The sequence below is a fragment of the Sceloporus undulatus genome, chromosome 2, assembly GCF_019175285.1.
Source record: "Sceloporus undulatus isolate JIND9_A2432 ecotype Alabama chromosome 2, SceUnd_v1.1, whole genome shotgun sequence".
In the NCBI taxonomy this organism is placed as follows: Eukaryota; Metazoa; Chordata; class Lepidosauria; order Squamata; family Phrynosomatidae; genus Sceloporus; species Sceloporus undulatus.
In genome coordinates this window covers 47,827,285-47,847,861 of record NC_056523.1, presented here as the reverse complement: position 1 = coordinate 47,847,861, position 20,577 = coordinate 47,827,285, and positions in this window count along the sequence as shown.

Sequence of the window (20,577 nt, the reverse complement as noted above, 5' to 3'; positions counted from 1 at the left end):
GTTCAGATTAACACCACTTTAACGATGACGTGTGTGAAATCAACCAGCCTTTGTGGGGTTTTCCCAGCTTTTAATCCCATTTTTGCATGGGATTTCACCTGTGTGTATAACACTCCCTGTTTTTTGTGAGACTAATGTGGGTGAAAGGAGACACGAGATCTATGGATGAGCACTGAGATAGAATAGTAATCGCCTTACAAATACATGCATACATCAATAAATGGATACATAAAACAAAATATGGGCAATTTTTGTTTTATAAAAGTCTTGGTTAGCATATCTAGGTTTCAAGTGCCCGTGTATTTATTTTTTTTTATCAGTGGTAATTTTGGCATGTTGGAAAATGAATTTCCAGGACACCTTCCTCATACGCTGATGGTTTTATTGTTGTTTGCCTCAGTTGTTTTCAACTTATGGCAATCCTAAAATAAATCTGTCACAGGGTTTTCATGGCAAGATGTTGTTCAGAGGAGGTTGCCTTGCCTTCCTTGAGGCTGAGAGAGTAATGACTTGCCCAAGGCCACACAGTGGGTTCCATGCCTGAGGGCTATCCAAACCCCCGTCCCAGATCCTAATTTAACACTCAAACCACTACACCATGCTGGCTCGTGATGATGATTACCCTAGTGGTTTAAATCATACAGGTTCATTCTATAAATTTGCAATGGTGGTAATAATAATAGAATAATAATAATAATATAATAATATATAGATTATTTGTATCCCACCTAATCAACAGGAAATGGGCACGTAACAACAATAAAAAATACATTAAAAAATACAATAAAATTCAAATAATCCCTTCCCAGCCCCCCAGCCCAGTGCTAAACAAAAACAATATCAATAAACAATATACCAAAACTTAAAATGGCTAAAAATTGGAGGGGGGGATTGGGCAGACCTAGAGAAGGACCAGTTAGCAGTTTGCATTCACTATTTCTTGTGCAGGCGAGGGTAAGCTAGTTGGGAAAGGCCTGCTGGCAAGAATCCGTTCTTAAGGGCTTTCTTGAAACGTTGTAGGGAAGAAATGTGTGTGGATCTCGTCCAGCGGTCATTCCATAGCTTTGGAGGGAGTGTGGAGAAGGCCTCTGGGTAACTGAATTTAGCCTGGATTTTTTAGGCTAAAGTAAATTCTTCCTTAATGTGTGGGACGTACAGTACAGAAGAGGTGTCCCCTTAAGTATTCGGACCCAGGTCATGTAGGGTTTTAAAGGTAATCACCAACACTGTTTACCTGATTCCCTCATTCCTCCCGTGGCCCCATCTCAGTGATGGTCGAGGTCAACAGAGGATATCAGGTGTTTTAATTGCTGTTTTTTGCTTGATGTTGTGTTTTTATATGTATACTGTTTAATATTGTCTTAAGGGGGGAGGATAAAGTGTTTTTAATTGTATATTTTATTTTACTGTTGTAAACCGCCGGATTGGTTTGCCAGAGGGCGTATATAAATAATAATAATTATTATTATTATTATTTTATTACCCTTACCCGGGAACTAATTGGTAGCCGTCATGTCCCTAACCTTTTCAGCTACTTGAAACAATGAATAAACAAATAATTATACCATCATGTGTAATTTTGGTGCCCAACTATGTTACAGAGAGATTCATGCATGATGCTGCTGATTCTTTGCAAGGTTTTTATTGTAACTGCGTTGGAGGAGGTGATGGAGGAGATGCTTAATTCTATCCATGCTGTTCCCCGATCAAACATGTGTTCTTCTTAGTATTTCTATTTGCTCAGCGTGACAAAAATACTTGGTACTCTTTGTATAGACTGAGAATTCAGGATGTGGTTTGAAATAGAAAATAAACCATATGTTTTCAATGCCAAACGGCATGTAAAATAGTGTTTAAATAGCATTGTTCAAATCATGCCCACAAGAATGAACTGACATCTTGCTACTGAAAACTCTTTAAAATGGTATATAGTTCAGGATTGTTATACAGAAGAACAATGCTGTTTGTGTACAACTCGTATTATTGATTTCCTTTCTGGTATAAAAAATAACAGATGTTCTACTATATTATTTGGTACAAAGCCATTTACAGCTGAGCACCATGATAACTCTGTTAACTGAAAACCAGTTTAGAGAGAAATGATTTACGGTGGTGCTATCAACTGATTTTATATGTGAGATGGTTGGTAGCAGATACTTTTTACATGATGGTTAATTTTTAATATAACTTTTACAATACAAAAATTTACTTTTGGTGTAGGAAACACATCAAGACAAGAGGAGTGAAAACTACTTTGTGATGAACTTGTTTGGGAGTTTGGATTTTTTTTTCAGATTGTTGGAATATTTGCATACACATAACAAGTTATCTTGGAGGTGTGGAACCACAAGTCTAAACATGACATTAATTTATGTTTCATAGACACCTCTATATACAGAGCCTGAAGGTGATTTTATATATATTTAAATAATTTTGTGCATGAAACAAAATTAGTTACAATGAACCATCAGAAAGCAAAGGTGTCATTATCTCAGCAACTCATGAAAACAAAATTTGGATTTGGGTGCATTTCAGATTCTGGGATAAGGGATACTCAGCCTGTACCAGTTTTGTAAAATGCTCTTTCAGAAATATTTGAACATAGGTCGCTTCCCACTCGCCCATTTGCCCATTTGCCCTGGTAGAATTGGGCAGATCTGGGGTCCCCTCCCCTCTCGAATCTGCTTGGAAACAAGTGCCCACTGATCTTTTCTTCAACTGGGGTAATTTACCTCTCCAAAGTTCACACTTGCGGTACCGGTTTTTTAAATGAAGCCTCTTGCTGTCCATCAAATTCACTTCCGCTTTCGTCAAAGGGTGACGTTTCCTACAGCCATTGGCCAACCGAAATGGGTGCTTTCCCCCCTCTTAAAAAACAAACTGGTGGCAGTGTGCGCATGTTCTGTCAACTTATCAAATTTAAAAACTTCCAGGTGTGTGTGTATGTTGTTTGTATTTGTCATTACAGATTATGGCAACCCTAAAACGACCCCATCCTGGGGTTTTCTTGGCAAGATTGGTTCCAGAGAGATTTGCCATTGGCCTTTCCCCTGAGGTGAGAGAGTGTGGACTCCCCCAAAATCATGGGTTTCCATAGCCTTCCCCTGAATGCTGGCCTCTAGCCTCCCTTCGTCTTCCAGCCCAGCATTTCCTCCTCTTGGAACCTCTTCCCTACCCTTCAAGCCCAATGCCATCTCCGAAGCCTTGCCTCCCCACCTCCGATGGCAGCCTTTCCCATCACATAATAATAATAATAATAATAATAATAATATAATAATAATTACCTCACTCAGAATGCCATCTCTGCATCTCTTTCTTTGCTTTCCCACCGATGGCCACCCCCGAATGCCTGACATACACATACCCTATGTAGCAAAACATTCACATATGTATCAGTTTGCCAAATTGGAAACACAAGCATTCGCATATTCTGTTTCTACGCCACACACAAAAAAATAATTTAAAAATGCCACTTGTAAAGTGACTTGCCCTGCGGCAGCAGCAAACGAAAGGGAAATGTGCACAAGCAGACACATTCTATTCAATATGTATCAACTGTAGAACTATTTGCATATGTCAAAAATAAAAATTAAGAGGAGAGAGAGAGAGAGAGAGAGAGAAAGCTGCCTGCAAGAGGCGAGGCATGTTCCCCCCACCTGCCCTCCCTCTGACCTAATCCTCCCCTGAACTTGACCCTTCCTCCTGCTCCTCTTCGCCCTGATCCTGCCCTCCATGGCACCTTCCTCCCGGCTCTTCCTCCTCCTCCTTCACCCTGATGAAGGGGAGGCATGTTCCCCCCTCTGCCCTCCCTCTGACCTAATCCTCCCCTGAACTTGACCCTTACTCCTCTCTCCTCCTCTCTCCTCTCCTCTTCCCTGATCCTGCCCTCCATGGCACCCTTCCTCGGCTCCTTCCTCCTCCTCCTTCACCTGATGAAGGGGAGGCATGTTCCACCTCTGCCCTCCCTCTGACTAATCCCTCCCTGAATTGACATTCATCCTGCTCCTTCCTCCTCTCTCCTCCTCCTTCGCCCTGATCCTGCCTTCCATGGCACCCTTCCTCCAGCTCTTTCCTCCTCCTCCTCCTCCTTCACCCTGATGAAGGGGAGGCATGTTCCAACCTCTGTCCTCCCTGACCTAATCCCTCCCCTGAACTTGACCCTTCATCCTGCTCCTTCCTCCTCCTCCTTCACCCTGATTCTGCCCTCCATGACACCCTTCCTCCTTCCTCCTCTTCCTCCTTTGCCTGATCCTGCCTCCATGGCACCCTTCCTCCGGCTCCTTCCTCCTACTCCTCCTCCTCCTTCACCCTGATGAAGGGGAGGCATGTTCCGCCCTCTGCCCTCCTCTGACCTAATCTCCGCCCCTGAAATTGACCCGAACATGACCAGGGCGAAGTTCATATTTGCCAGGACCCGTTTTTTCTCAAAGATACAGGTAAAACTCCGCTTTCAAAAGACCTGCGCCAAGGGGCATTTGCCCCTCATCGGGTGTGCAAACCTCGAATTCAGGTGCTAAAGAATCAGGGCCACATATGAACTTCCCGCTTTTAATCCGGTTTCTGAACCAGGGTAAAAGGTTATCTGAATGGCCCCATCGTGATCAGGCCTGTGTTGTTTCTGATCTTTTATATTTTTGAGGACTTGATGTCATAGAGCCAATACGTTGTGAATTAATGAAGAAATTAGTATAAATGCAAGTTATACTATTAGTTAACACTGTTTGAGGAATTGTTTGAACAGGCTTTTTTTAAAAAAATCCATATTAATAAGTTACACTACACTGTCCTGAAGTGCTTTCAAACATCTTGAGAAATTAGCTCATCCAACTCACTTTGATTGCAGCAAAGATTTTTTGGGGAGATGGTAGGATACACATTAACAATGAAGGTTTTGGTATAACAGGCAGCTCATCTTCATGTATTCTAAAAATAATTCATGGGTTGAGACAGACATGCTTACGAAAGAGAGCTATGGGAGGAAAATAGAGATAAAACAGTATCAGTAGACATGGGAATGCCCTTCTCTCTCACAGGGTACATTTTGGTGAGAAGGCCTTTTGGGGGCTGCTCCCAGGCTTTGAAACTCCCTTCCAAGAAAGGCTGACTGGCACATGCCTTACTATCTTTCTGTTAGCAGGTAAAACTATATTTTTTTTTCCAGCAGGCCTCTGATATGTAATGTGTGGGGCTTTTGCTGATGTTGTTTTATGTTTTTAATGGGTTTTAATTGTGATGGTTTAATGCATTTTCAAATTTGTACACTGTGAATTTTTAACTGTACAGGTATTCGTTTTAACTGTATAGCCACCTCGAATCCAAAATGGCAAAGAAAGGAATAAGATAAATATATGAGATTTAGATGATGATTGTGATGAGTGTGTTTAGAGAAGAAAATCTTAAGCAATTAAAAATCCCATAAGAGGCAAGTACTGATTATGTACTAAGTAACTGGGGGGGGGGGAGGGGAATGGAAAGCCAAGAAAAAGAAAAAAGAGGAGGGGAAATGCAATGGAGCCCCTTGAAAGAAGTCAAAATTTCTGGAACCCTGAACAAAAACATCCCGAGCTTGGAAAAATTACTGCTTTGAACCACCCACTCCTTGAATGCCCACAACAGCAGGATTTACATTTACAAAGCAGTTCATCCTAGATTAGGGTGACCAGAAGTCCTCTTTTCCAGGGCATGTCCTACATTTCAACTTTCTGTACAGGAGCAATGTTAAAATGTCCTCCATTTCAAGAATGACTAAGAAGCATGAATTTACATTCATATGAGCCTTTTTAGCTTTTATTTGGTCATGTCCTACATTTTTTCTGAATGTCCTACATTTTGCGATGCCTTCTCCTTTGCCTTTGACATCTGGTCACCCTGTCCAGTGGCATCATCTGAAGGGGTGAGGGGTGTGGAACCACACCAGGTGACACCCCAGTGGGGGGGCCATCTGCTGGGGTGGTGCACCCAGAGGGATTTGGCATGGCTGACTGGGGATGCAAGAAAGGCTGCTTTCCCTGCTCGCTCAGGAGCTGCACTGACCTAAATGGGGCTGCAGTGCACCCCACTCAGTAGCAGCAGCTGCTGGGGGATGCTCCCTTCAGACTAGTCTGGCACAGCAGCAGCCACACAGACCCTTTGGGGAGCACTTCAGCAGTGTGGCCTGGTAGGGGTGAGGGCAAGGCAGTTTCACCCACCCCATGCTGGGTGACCACTGCCCTGTCCAAGATCAGTAAAAGTCAATTTGCTGTATTATTACACAAGACACAACCTGAGGAGGCCCAGTTGGCTTTGCCATGTAGTTCTGTAGTGCTGAGAGGGAGAGGCTGTCTTGTGGCTCAGGTTGACTTAAGTCTGCCAGGCTGTTATATCAGGCTGCTGTAATTTTTAGCATTGTAATATTGATTTCACAATATCTAAAAAGCTGAAAATTGATCTCCTTGCCTTCTCACTCCTGTCATCTCCCTTCCATCTTTTAAAAATCTAGGAGCACATTGATTTTCTTAGTCCATGGTGGAGCCTGGAATGAATCACAGATTTACGATGCAGAGCTTCGCTGTAGCACTGAACGTGGGAGGGATGTTCAATCAGGGCCCCGTCAAGAGACACTCTCTTTTACCGCCCCCCAAATGCTCTAGACTGCATCACAATTAGATTAATCAAGCTTGAGAATATTTTCTGACCTCTGCAGCTGAAACAGATGCGACACGTAGTGAGATGCTTTTTGCCTAGTAAATGAGGACCTACTGTGTTTGAAGAGGATAATAAAGCACCAGTTTGCTTCACTCTAAAGCTCAGAGCATTATTATGCTTATCTTTTCATCAAGGTGATAATGGCACTAAAATATTGCTTTTCCACTGTGAATACCCTCCCCCCCACCTTGGAATAACATTCTTTATAAACTTAACCTCCCATTGTTTTTCTCTTTATATAGACACAGGTGTCAAATTGTGATGGCTCCTCTTCTAGTGAGCAGAGAAACCAAGAATAAATTGGCACCAGGCTGTTTTGTACTGCTCCTAGTCCCCAGCCACTTTAGGACACTAAAATATGGTTAGGGGGTGAGCTACAGCCACTGTTTGTTGTTGTTTTCAGTTTCATAGGTTCATAAGCAGGAATCTGAATCATAGAGTTGGAAGAGATCTCTGGGCCATCCCGTCCAACCTCTTGCTATTCAGGAACTCACAATCAATCCTGAACAGATGGCCATCCAGCCTCTGTTTAAAAATTCCATAGAAGAGACTCCACCACATTCTGAGGGGAGTATTTCACTGTCAAACAGCTCTTACCATCAGAAAGTTTTCCTAATATTTAGATGGCATCTTTTTTCTGTATTGCCCCATGTCCTAGTTTATGGAGCAGAGAATACAATCTTGCTCATCTCATACGACATCCCTTCTAATATATTTAAATTGCTATCATGTCACCTTTAGCTTTCTTCTTCCCCAGGTTATACCTATCCAGCTCCCTAAACTGCTCTCATCAGGCACAGTTTCCAGACCTTTCACCATTTTGTGCACAAAATTATTGAAAATTTTGTATGACGTTACTTTCACGGCTTTGTGCATAAGGTTTATATATGAAACATAAATACTTTGTGTTTAGATTTGAATTCCATCTCCAAGATATCTCATGGTGGATGCTATTATTATTCAAATTCATTGTACAAATGAAGGTATTCTAAAATCCATTTTCGCCCCTAATCCAAAACACCTCTGCCGCCAAGCATTTGGATAAAGGGACTCAGCCTATATCTTTAATTTTACAAAGAAACACATGGATAGTCAAGTGAAAGCTATACTTTCATTTGGTATTAAGGTAGAACATAAATTGGTTAATAGTTTCCTGTTTTCGTTTCTGGATCACGACCATTCCTATGGATGGTTGTGCACTTAGAACATAGAATCATAAAATCGTAGAGTTGGAAGAGACCACAAGGGCCATCCGTCCAACCCCTGCCATGCAGGAACTCTCAGTCAAAGCATCCTGACTTGTGAAAGGCTTCTCCAGACAGAGAAAAACAGACATTTGGAAATATGCGTTGTGTGTTGTGTGTGTGTGTGTGTGTGTGATGTACCTTCATGTTGCCTAACAACTTATGGTGAACTCTTGAATTTCATAGACTTTTCTTAGCCAAGGAGTACTCAAAGGTAGTTTGCCAGTCCCAAAACAAAATAGTTAAAAGACTGGTGTATGGGTGGTTTGAGAGAGAGAGAGAGAATTAATAAACCCTTTTTATTTTGGCTTTCTGTGGGCTTGGTTCCTTAGAACTGGAAAGCTACTTATCGGCTCCAAGCAGGAATAAACTCCCCTGCATGATTTGGCAGGAAGATCATTTAAAAAAACACAACCATTTACAGTAGGAGATTTCCCCTTTGTATGGAACTGCTGGAGATTCAAGGAGAGGAATGCAGCCAGGCTCAGATGTGGATTGTTCATGCTCCGTGGATAGGAAAGTGAATGAGCACGGATGGTTGGGAGGACTGAACAAGCCAGAGAGAGAGAGAACGAGAGAGAGAGAAGAGAGAGAGAGGATAGAGAGAGAGAGAGAGAGTCTGCAAAAAAGAGGTTGCTTGGCACTGGGCATGTCACAGCCAGACTGTCGCCCTCCTTCCCTTTTTTCCTTTGCCATATCAAATGGCTCTTTGATCAAGGGTTCACTCAAATACATTTCAAGATTTGTACATGGGCGTTTGCCTACATTGAAGAGAGAGTGTGCCGAAATTCTCATTAATGTCAAAGCAAAGTGGAACAGGGACGGAGGCCTTTCTTTTGTTTTAAAAAATTGTTTTGTTTTCATCCTCCTCTTTTCCCCCCAGGCTCTGAAAACCACTGCTCAATCCATCTCTGGCGTTACTGATAATGCTCTGCCTATGATCTGCATCACAAAATGCCTTAAAAGCAAGTCAAGCAAACAGCGTCAAGGCTCTCTTGCTGCTCCCTCTTCTACTTTGATTTCTCTTCCCTAAGGACCAACTGCAAACTCGCCAGGCATCCAGATTATATTTGATGGGATAAGGACACGTTCAGCCAGAAGCGGTGGGTGTCTTTGTAGCAGGAATCTGTCTGTCTGTTAATGTATGAGACAGAGGGGGAAATAATCACAGAGGCCAACACATAGGTATAACAGAATTAGCCTTTCGTGAGTCTGTGCCTCCAGGGTCGCCTGTTGACTTATGGCGATCCCATGAATTTCATGGGTTTTTCTTGGGAAAGGAATACTCAGAGGTGTTTTTGCCAGTGTTCTTCCTCTGAAATATAGCCTACAGCCCCTGATATTCATTGGCGGTCTCCAATCCAAGTAACTAACCAGGGTTGAAGCTTGCTTAGCTGTTCAATGATCAAACAAAATCGGGGGGGGGGGGAGGAGGGGGATGTAAAGAAAAAACCAGAATGGTTACGTTTTTTTTGGTTCTTCCCCATGAGATAGGAGATTGATGTATGATTCACATACTATAGTGGCAAAAACCTTTTAAACAGATATTTGTGGAGATTATCAGAACGGGGGAAAGAGGGGGAACAAAAAGGCATTATCCCAGCTAAACGCACAGTGCAAGAGCGGATTTTCAGAGATGTCGCACTCGCAGGATTTATCCTGGGAAGAACCAGGAATGCTCCAGCAAACAAGCATTATGTGTGTGTATGTTGTTTGTATTTGGGTCATTACAGATTATGGCAACCCTAAAACGACCCCATCCTGGGGTTTTCTTGGCAAGATTGGTTCCAAGGAGATTTGCCATTGCCTTTCCCCTGAGGCTGAGAGAGTGTGACTCCCCCAAAATCATGGGTTTCCATAGCCTTCCCTCTGAATGCTGGCCTCTAGCCTCCCCTTCACTTCCAGCCCAGCATTCCCTCCTCTTTGGAACCTCTTCCCTACCCTTCAAGCCCAATGCCATCTCCGAAGCCCTTGCCTCCCCACCTCCGATGGCAGCCTCTTCCCATCACAATAATAATAATAATAATAATAATAATAATAATAATAATAATAATAGTACCTCACCTCAGAATGCCATCTCTGCATCTTCTTTCTTTGCTTTCCCACCGATTGCCACCCCAGAATGCCTGACATACACATACCCATATGTAGCAAAAACATTCACATATTGTATCAATTTGCCAAATTGGAAACACAAGCATTCGCATATTCTGTCTCACACACACACAAAAAATAATTTTAGAAAAATGCCACTTGTAAAGTGACCTGCCCTGCCGGCAGCAAGCAAACGAAAGGGAAATGTAGCACAAGCAGACACATTCTATCAATATGTATCAACCTGTAGAACTATTTGCATATGTCAAAAATAAAAATTAAGAGAGAGAGAGAGAGAGAGAGAAAGCTGCCTGCAAGAGGCGAGGCATGTTCCCCCCACTGCCCTCCCTCTGACCTAATCCCTCCCCTGAACTTGACCCTTCCTCCTGCTCCTCCTTCGCCCTGATCCTGCCCTCCATGGCACCCTTCCTCCGGCTCCTTCCTCCTCCTCCTTCACCCTGATGAAGGGGAGGCATGTTCCGCCCTCTGCCCTCCTCTGACCTAATCCCGCCCCTGAAATTGACCCGAACATGACCAGGGCAACGTTCATATTTGCCAGGACCCGTTTTTTCTCAAAAGATACAGGTAAAACTCCGCTTTCAAAAGACCTGCGCCAAGGGGCATTTGCCCCTCATCGGGTGTGCAAACCTCGAATTCAGGTGCTAAAGAATCAGGGCCAATATGAACTTCCCGCTTTTAATCCAGTTTCTGAACCAGGGTAAAAGGTAATCTGAATGGCCCCATAGTGATCAGGCCATGTGTGGTTTCTGATCTTTTATATTTTTGAGACTTGATGTACATAGAGCCAATAACTGTTGTGAAAATTAATGAAGAAATTAGTATAAATGCAAGTTATACTATTAGTTACACTGTTTGAGGAATTGTTTGGAACAGGCTTTTTTTTTTAAAAAATCCATATATATAAGTTACACTACACTGTCCTGAAGTGCTTTCAAACATCTTGAGAAAATTAGCAGCATCCAACTCACTTTGATTGCAGCAGGATTTTTTGGGGAGATGGTAGGATACAACATTAACAATGAAGGTTTGGTATAACAGGCAGCTCATCTTTATGTATTCTAAAAATAAATTCATGGGTTGAGACAGACATGCTTACGAAAGAGAGCTATGGGAGGAAAATAGAGATACACAGTATCAGTAGACATAGGGAAATGCCCTTCTCTCTCACAGGTACATTTGGTGAGAAGGCCTTTTCGGTGGCTGCTCCCAGGCTTTGAAACTCCCTTCCAAGAAAGGCTAGACTGGCACATGCCTTACTATCTTTCTGTTAGCAGGTAAAACTATATTTTTTTATTCCAGCAGGCCTCTGAATTATGTAATGTGTTGGGCTTTTGCTGATGTTGTTTTATGTTTTTAATGGGTTTTAATTTGATGATGGTTTAATAGCATTTTCAACTTTTGTACACTGTGAATTTTTAACTGTATTCGTTTTAACTGTTATAAGCCACCTCGAATCCCAAACTGCGACAAAGAAAGGATATAGATAAATATATGAGAATTTAGATGATGATGATGATGATGATGTGTTTAGAGATAGAAAAAATCTTAAGGAATAAAAATCCCATAAGAGGCAAGTACTGATTATGTACTAAGTAACTGGGGGGGGGGGGGGGGGAGGAATGGAAAGCCAAGAAAAAAGAGGAGGGGAAATGCAATGGAGCCCCTTGAAAGAAGTCAATAATTTCTGGAACCGTGAACAAAAACATTCCCAGAGCTTGGAAAAATTACTGCTTTGAACCACCACTCCTTGAATGCCACAACCAGCAGGATTTACATTTACAAAGCAGCTTTCATCCTAGATTAGGGTGACCAGAAGTCCTCCTTTTCCAGGGCATGTCCTACATTTCAACTTTCTGTACAGGAGCAATGTTAAAATGTCCTCCATTTCAAGAATGACTAAGAACCATGAATTTACATTCATATGAGCATTTTTAGCTTTTATTTGGTCATGTCCTACATTTTTCTTGAATGTCCTACATTTTGCGATGCCTTCTCCTCCTTTGCCCTTTGACATCTGGTCACCCTGTCCCAGTGGCATCACTAGGAAGGGGTGAGGGGTGTGGACCACACCAGGTGACACCCCAGAGGGGAGGGCCATCTGCTGGGGTGGTGCACCCAGAGGGATTGGCATGGCTACTGGGGATGCAAGAAAGGCTGCTTTCCCTGCTCGCTAGGAGCTGCACTGACCCTAAATGGGGCTGCAGTGCCACCCCACTCAGTAGCAGCAGCTGCTGGGGGATGACTCCCTTCAGACTAGTCTGGCACAGCAGCAGCCACACAGGACCCTTTGGGGGAGCACTTCAGCAGTGTGGCCTGGTAGGGGTGAGGGCAAGGCAGTTCACCCACCCCATGCTGGGTGACACTGCCCTGTCCAAGATCAGTAAAAGTCAATTTGCTGTATTATTACACAAGACACAACCTGAGAGGCCCAGTTGGCTTTGCCATGTAGTTCTGTAGTGCTGAAGGGGAGAGGCTGTCTGTGGCTCAGGTTGACTTAAGTCTGCCAGGCTGTTATATCAGCTGCTGTAATTTATTAGCATTGTAATATTGATTTCACAATATCTAAAAGCTGAAAATTGATCTCCTTGCCTTCTCCCCCTCCTTGTCATCTCCCTTCCATCTTTTAAAAATCTAGGAGCACATTGATTTCTTAGCTCCATGGTGGAGCCTGGAATGAATCACAGATTTACGATGCAGAGCTCTGCTGTAGCACTGAACGTGGGGAAGGATGTTCAATCAGGGCCCCGTCAGAGAGACACTCTCTTTTACCGCCCCCCCAAATGCTCTAGACTGCATCACAATTAGATTAATCACAGCTTGAGAATATTTTCTGACCTCTGCAGCTGAAACAGATGCGACACGCTGAGATGCTTTTTGCCTAGTAAATGAGGACCTACTGTGTTGAAGGAATAAAGCACCAGTTTGCTTCACTCTAAAGCTCAGAGCATTATTATGCTTATCTTTTCATCAAGGTGATAATGGCACTAAAATATTGCTTTTCCACTGTGAATACCCCTCCCCCCCACCTTGGAATACATTCTTTATAAACTTAACCTCCCATTGTTTTTCTCTTTATATAGACACAGTGTCCAACTTGTGATGGCTCCTCTTCTAGTGAGCAGAAACCAAGTAAAGTTGGCACCAGGCTGTTTTGTACTGCTCCTAGTCCCCAGCCACTTTAGGACACTAAAATATGGTTAGGGGGTGAGCTAGCAGCCACTGCTTTGTTGTTGTTTTCAGTTTCAGTAGGTTCATAAGCAGGAATCTAGAATCATAGAGTTGGAAGAGATCTCTGGGCCATCCAGTCCAACCTCTTGCTATTCAGGAACTCACAATCAATCCTGACAGATGGCCATCCAGCCTCTGTTTAAAAAATCTCCATAGAAGAGACTCCACCACATTCTGAGGGAGCGTATTTCACTGTCAAACAGCTCTTACCATCAGAAAGTTCTTCCTAATATTTAGATGGCATCTCTTTTTCTGTATTGCCCCATGTCCTAGTTTATGGAGCAGCAGAATACAATCTTGCTCCATCTTCATTACGACATCCCTTCAAATATTTAAACATTGCTATCATGTCACCTCTTAGCTTTCTCTTCCCCAGGTTATACCTATCCAGCTCCCTAAACTGCTCCTCATCAGGCACAGTTTCCAGACCTTTCACCATTTTGGTGCACAAAATTATTGAAAATTTTGTATGACGTTACTTTCAGGCTTTGTGCATAAGGTTTATATATGAAACATAAATATACTTTGTGTTTAGATTTGAATTCCATCTCCAAGATATCTCATGGTGTATGCTATTATTATTCAAATTCATTGTACAAATGAAGGTATTCTGAAATCCATTTTCTGCCCCTAATCCAAAACACCTCTGCCGCCAAGCATTTTGGATAAAGGAGACTCAGCCTATATCTTAATTTTACAAAGAAACACATGGATAAGTCAAGTGAAAGCTATACTTTCATTTGGTATTAAGGTAGAACATAAATTGGTTAATAGTTGCTTCCTGTTTTTCAGTTCTGGATCACGACCATTTCCTATGGATGGTTTGTGCACTTAGAATCATAGAATCATAAAATCGTAGAGTTGGAAGAGACCACAAGGGCCATCCAGTCCAACCCCCTGCCATGCAGGAACTCTCAGTCAAAGCATCCCTGACTTGTAGAAGGCTTCTCCAGACAGAGAAAACAGACATTTGGAAATATGCAGTTGTGTGTGTGTGTGTGTGTGTGTGTACCTTCATGTTGCCTAACAACTTATGGTGAACTCTTGAATTTCATAGACTTTTCTTAGCCAAGGAGTACTCAAAGGTAGTTTTGCCAGTCCCAAAAACAAAATAGTTAAAAGATTGGTGTATGTGTGTTTGAGAGAGAGAGAGAGAGAGAGAGAGAGAGAGAGAATTAATAAAACCCTTTTTATTTTTGGCTTTCTGTGGCTTGGTTCCTTAGAACTGGAAAGCTACTTATCGGCTCCAAGCAGGAATAAACTCCCCTGCATGATTTGGCAGGAAGATCATTTAAAAAAAACACAACCATTTACAGTAGGAGATTTCCCTTTGTATGGAAACTGCTGGAGGATTCAAGGAGAGGAATGCAGCCAGGCTCAGATGTAGAATTGTTCATGCTCAGTGGATAGGAAAAGTGAATGAGCACGGATGGGTTGGGAGGACTGAAACATAGCCAGAGAGAGAGAGAAAGAGAGAGAGAGAGAGAGAGAGAGAGAGAGAGAGAGAGTCTGCAAAAAAGAGGTTGCTTGGCACTGGGCATGTCAAAGCCAGACTGTCGCCCTCCTTCTCCTCTTTTCCTTTGCCATATCAAATGGCTCTTTGATCATAAGGGTTCACTCAAAATACATTTCAAGATTTGTACATGGGCGTCTTGCCTCACATTGAAGAGAGTGGCGAAATTCTCATTAATGTCAAAGCAAAGTGGAACAGGGACGGAGGCCTTTTCTTTTGTTTTTAAAAAATTGTCTTTGTTTTCATCCTCCTCTTTTCCCCCCAGGCTCTGAAAACCACTGCTCATATCCATCTCTGGCGTTACTTGAATAACTGCTCTGCTATGATCTGCATCACAAAAGTGCCTTTAAAAGCAAGTCAAGCAAACAGCGTCAAGGCTCTCTTGCTGCTCCCTCTTCTACTTTGATTTCTCTTCCCTAAGGACCAACTGCAAACTCGCCAGGCATCCAGATTATATTTGATGGGATAAGGACACGTTCAGCCCAGAAGCCGGTGGTGTCTTTGTAGCAGGAAGTCATGTCTGTCTGTTAATGTATGAGACAGAAGGGGAAATAATCACAGAGGCCAACACCATAGGTATTAACAGAATTATGCCTTTCTGTGAGTCTGTGCCTCCAGGTCGCCTGTTGACTTATGGCGATCCCATGAATTTCATAGGGTTTTCTTGGGAAAGGAATACTCAGAGGTGGTTTTGCTAGTTTCTTCCTCTGAAATATAGCCTACAGCCCCTGATATTCATTGGCGGTCTCCAATCCAAGTACTAACCAGGTTGACTCTGCTTAGCTTTCATGATCAAACAAAATCAGGGGGGGGGAGGAGGGGGCTGTACAGAAAAAACCAGAATGGTTACTTTTTTTGGTTCTTCCCCATGAGAATGAGATTGATGTAGATTCACATCCCTATAGTGCAAAAACCTTTTAACAGATATTTGTGGAGATTATCAGACGGGGGAAAAGGGGGAACAAAAAGGCATAATCCCAGCTAAATCGCACAAGTGCAGAGAGGATTTTCAGATGATGTCGCACTCATGCAGGATTTATCCTGGGAAGAACCAGGAATGCTCCAGAAACAAAGCATTCATGGGGAAGTTCCTTGAATGGCTTCTCAACAGCACTATGAAGCATGATTACAAGAGTGTGAAAGTTAATTGTGCTTCATTCGCACTATTGCAGAAGCAACAAGGGATACCCAGAATGCATTGCAGTGGAGGCAATCTGTTCTCTTTGCCAGGATCAGTTTTGCAGTAGATTTCAGTCTTCTTTTGAGGTATGGGGCACAATTTTGTTTACACTGGATTAAAACAATGTGGTGAAATAATAAATTTTATTTTGTTGTCTTTTATTTGTGTGGGATAGAAACATGATTTCAAGACATGCGTAGTAGCATTGAAATGGTGCATGTGTGAAACGATCAATTCCAATGTGCTGACAATTCATTCATGGATGTTTGAGAAACATGATCATGATATTATATGGCAATGTCACAATAATTTTATGATTGTGTGACTGTGTGAAAATATTGAGGGCTATAGTACTACTGTTGCATTAGCTTTCATTATCGTGATTATTGCTGAATTGGCCCTGGTGTGATAATCTCCAAAGCAACCAAGGGCAAAAGTTGCAACTTCTATTTCCTAAGTACTACAGATGCTAACTGTGTGAAATGCCAGTTACTATCTGTTTGGTAGGGTTTATGTTTTAGTTGTAAATGATCTTCACAATTCTGAAATCACTTTACCTCACTACCTACTCTTTATTGGTGTGCATGGATACCACATCAAAATTGAGTAGATGGAAGTACCCAGACACATTTTTACAAAGGCAGCACTATTTTAGGTGGGAAACAACCTTAACAAGTTTGTCATTACCATGGTGTATGCTATTATTATTCAAATAATAATAATTTCCAAAGATTGAACAGTTTCCTTGTTAGTCAGCTACCCCAAAAATAACTAAAAATCTTGTTGTATCACCTCATTCATACTGCGATATAAACTGGCCTGGAAATCAGTTTAAAGGGTGGGTCGTTCATACTTGTGCTGATTGTCTCCAATGTGTTTTGCGGAGGAGATGGTGCAAAAGCCACTTAAACCAGTGCTTTTAAATTCAAGGCATTTACTGCTTCTAAGGAGCCTCCAATGGAACATGATGATGACCCCATTTGGAGCATCCTGCTGTTGTCTCTGCTCTTCCTCCTCTCCCACCCCCACTGCCGCCCTTTTCTTCCTCCCTCCTCTTTCTCTTCCCCCACACCTGCCACATCCTCCTTTGTCCTCCTTCCTCTTCTTCTTTCCCCCCTCCTTCCACGATCAAATCTCTAGTGGCACCCCCCCTCCCCAAGAGTGAACAGCAATAGGGATAAAATGCCACTGAGAAATTCAATTGTGGCAAACAGTTGGAACTTCTATTCGGTGTTGCATCAGTTATACAATTTGAATATCATCTGTGCAAAAACATAAGTGTGAATGAGCCATCAGAAACAACAGCTGTAATTCTAAGGACAAAGACTGGAATAGGTGACATCTACAATTTAAGACACTTTTTGGAGCAGAGTGTAGTGGAGGCATGGGATAGCAGCGAAAGCCATCCCAATTGCCAGAGAAATCTGCCCTATCAGCTCCCAATGATCTTAGAGACTGCCAGGGTGAGTTTCTGTGGTAGAAATTAGTTTTGCTTCTGACCCCATTGTTACAGCACTCCCATTCATTTTACTCTGGCTGCTAAACTGTCATCCACACCAGTGTAGTTACACCAGTGAACAGGATTGTGGCTAGTTACAGCTCTTACCTGTGCTAATTGACCCATGCTTTGCTTCTTAAACCAGGTATGGATTATGTGGCCCTTCAGATATTGTTGTACTGTACTTTCCAGCAGTCCTGGCCAGTATAGCTAACATTCCATCAGAACCTAGAGAACCACAGTTTCCCATTCTTGCCCTAAGTTTTGGATCAACCTGGTGATGGAAGCAGCAGCAGCAGCAGAATCTTGGAAGCTTGCTGACATTTTAATCTCTCCAAATCTGAATTGGCCACTCTGGGGTGCTATAGAAAATCAAAATGATGGGCAGTTTGCCATCTGCTGCTTCAAGACAAGCAAGCAGTCAGAGGACCAGGTGGGTGGGCAGGTAAAACAACAGCACTTATATTGGGCCCTGATGAAGCATGGTGTTGTCGACTACCTTGAATCCTTTGCTTGAATCAAAAAACAAATACACTCAATTTAACCGCAACAGGAGAACATTACAACAAGAGGGAGCCAAATGACTGAGACTTAACTCCTTGAAGTTTTCTGTTTCCAAGGAATTTCATTGGATTGCAATTGGCAAATGTTACACATAAAGTACTTAAAAGTTTTTCCAGATGTACAGAGAACATTTGAGAAATTCTCTGCCTAAGAAAGGGGTAGTTAGCTCTGCACAAGGACAGCTAGATCTCAAGGGAAGTTACTTTTCTGTTGCTAACAGAGTCAAAATGATATTATTTGTCTTTTATTGCCCCTTGCCCCTGGTCCTCACAGGCCAAAAAGGGGAGTTGCCTCTGCCTGCATTGAGATCCCCCCAGACCATCTTAACTGACAACATAGTAACTGATATTAACAACCCCTCTTAATTTAGTGTCATCTGAAGATTTGGTAAGCATGCCTTCTATTCCATCATCCAAGTCACTGATAAAGATGTTGAATATCACTGGGCTCAGGACAGAGCCCTGAGGCACCCCTGCTTGTCACTTCTCTCCAAGATGAAGGAGAAGCAGTGCTGAGCACCCTTTGGGTTTGGCAAGTCAACCAATTACAGATCCACCTAACAGTAGCACTGTCTAGCCCAGATATCACTAGCTTGTTTGCAAGAATATCTTGAGGGATCTTGTCAAATTAAAAAGTAAAAGTAAAGGTAAAGGTTTCCCTTTCGACTAGGTTGTCAGGTCATGTCCAAATGTAGGGAGTGGTGCTCATCTCTGTTACTAAGCCAAGGGAGCCAGTCTTGTCAAACATTAGGAGGAACTTCCTGACAGTAAGGGCTGTTCGACAGTGGAATGCACTCCCTCGGAGGGTGATAGAGTCTCCTTCCTTGGAGGTCTTTAAACAGAGGCTGGATGGCCATCTGTCAGGGATGCTTTGATTTGGATTTCCTGCATGGCAGGGGGTTGGACTGGATGGCCAACCTACAATTCTATTATTCTATGACTCTGTGATCATGTGGCCCACATAGTTGCACGGAGCGCTGTTACCTTCCCACTGGAGTGGTACCTACTTGCACTTTTACATGCTTTTGAACTCCTAGGTTGGCAGAAGCTGGGACTAGTGACGGGAGGTCACTCCATCACACGGTGCTTGAGTCTTGAACTGCCAACCTGGTGATCTTACAATTGTTAGAGTCAGCCACTTAACTGCTGAGACACTGGCCCGTTACAGACGGGCATAAAAGTACGTGCTCAGCACATACTAGGGTTAGGAAGAGCCGTCTCTTCATCATGGCCCCCAACCCTAGTACGCGCGGAGTGCATAAGAGATGGTGCCGCCCGTCCACATGGGAGCCACCATCTTTACGTAGCGAACGCTCTGCGTCTGCACGTCGCGTCCCGGATATGACGCAGTGAGTGCGTGACTAGCGCCTCGCGACGTTACATCCGGGGCCCAGGAAGGAGCGTGATTTTCATGCTCCTTCTTTGCAGCGTCCAGGAACCGCGCCGTTTGGCTGCTCCGGTTCTCGGATGCTGCAACCTGTGGCGGCAGCAGACCGCCGCTTTCAGTGGTCTGTAACCCGCCACTGTGTCCCCTTACTGAAATCAAGATATGCTACATCCATAGCATTCCCTTTGTCTACCAAGCTTGTGAAACTAAAAAAAAAAAAAAGGGGGGGGGGGAGAGATAGATAGATAGATAGATAGATAGATAGATAGATAGATAAGTCTGGCATGACTTGTTTTTGAGAAACTCATGTTGACTTTTAGTGATCACAACATTCATTTCTCTTTATCTTGTATTAGTCAAATTGGCTTGAAAAGTCCACTTCCATTGGACATTGGCCAAATTTATTAATGTGTTTACTTCCTCCCAAAATGTAGCTACCATGGGACAACTCCAAAACATATGTGTTAAGGAAGCAGGTATGTAGCCATGATTTTGGGAAGGGGGAGGTGTTCCAGATTAAGTGCCACCATTATAATGGGGATGTTAAAACCAATGAACATTGAGTATTCAGAACTGGATATTCAAATTCTCTATTCCATTCTTGTTATAAACCTTGCATTTCATATTTATTTATAAATGACAGAAATTTATTTATCTAAATTGTTAGTTTGGATGCTTGGTTGGTCTTAATTAATGACCTCCAAAATTAAAGGAACCTCAGATGCAGTTAAAGCTGTAGGGCCAAATTTGGATTGTAACCATAGAATCATAGAATTATAGTGCTAGAAGAGACCACAAGGACCATCCCGTCCAACCCCCTGCCATGCAGGAAATCTCAATCAAAGCATCCCCGACAGATGGCCATCCAGCCTCTGTTTAAGAACCACCGAAGAAGGAGACTCCACCACTCTCTGAGGGAGTTTATTCCACTGTCGAACAGCCCTTACTGTCAAAAAGTTTCTCCTAATGTTGAGGTGGAATCTCTTTTCCTGGAGCTTGCATCCATTGTTCCGGGTCCTGTCCTCTGGAGCAGCAGAAAATAAGCTTGTAATTTCAGTTGTAAATATTGCCATTTAACTTTGAGGTAAAGGTAAATTCTAAACCAATATACAGAAATCCATTGAGCCTGGAATTTTTGTCTAATAACACATGCTAAGAAGTCAAA